The following is a 681-nucleotide window of genomic DNA, read 5'->3' as shown; positions in this document are numbered from 1 at the left end:
AACGACGATGATCGGACAACAGACTGGACTTAAATACACAGTAAATACTAAATGAATGAGACACACCTGAAGACAGTTGGACAATTAACAGAAAGTGGGTCACACCGAACACATGGGACAATCAAAACACCAACAAAAGAGTCCAAATACATGACATTGCTATTAATGCACTCTGAATCTCATCTCAACTTTGCAGTTTAAGTTATTTTAATTAGATATCCAAACAATAAAAAGTGCTGCACATTTTATTGATACTGTATAAGTAAAGGTGCATCTCAATAAATACTAATGTCGACGTTGTGCGCCAAAATCATCACAGTTCAAAGAAACAAAGACTTTAACTGCTTCAGTCTGTGAGCGCTGAATTAATTTAACACACGAGTTTCACAATTTGAGTTGAATTACTGAAATAAATGAACTTTTCCCACGACTTTATGATTTATTGAGATGTGCCTGTGTTTACATGAGTATGTTTTTTACATAATCAGAAGCAAGTCTACAGTAAACTTATTTCAAGTGCAAAGATGGCAAGCGTAGGTATCGGGACAGGTCCGATATTTGACATATATTTAATATTTTGATCAGGATATACTTAAAACAAAGTATAATTTACATATTTAGGTGCGTAATAAAAATACAGCGCACTTGTACTTTTGAAATACCGAAGTATAGTTGATTTGT

The sequence above is a fragment of the Puntigrus tetrazona genome, chromosome 19 (assembly GCF_018831695.1).
Source record: "Puntigrus tetrazona isolate hp1 chromosome 19, ASM1883169v1, whole genome shotgun sequence".
Classification (NCBI taxonomy): domain Eukaryota; kingdom Metazoa; phylum Chordata; class Actinopteri; order Cypriniformes; family Cyprinidae; genus Puntigrus; species Puntigrus tetrazona.
Note: the sequence above shows the minus strand (reverse complement) of the source record.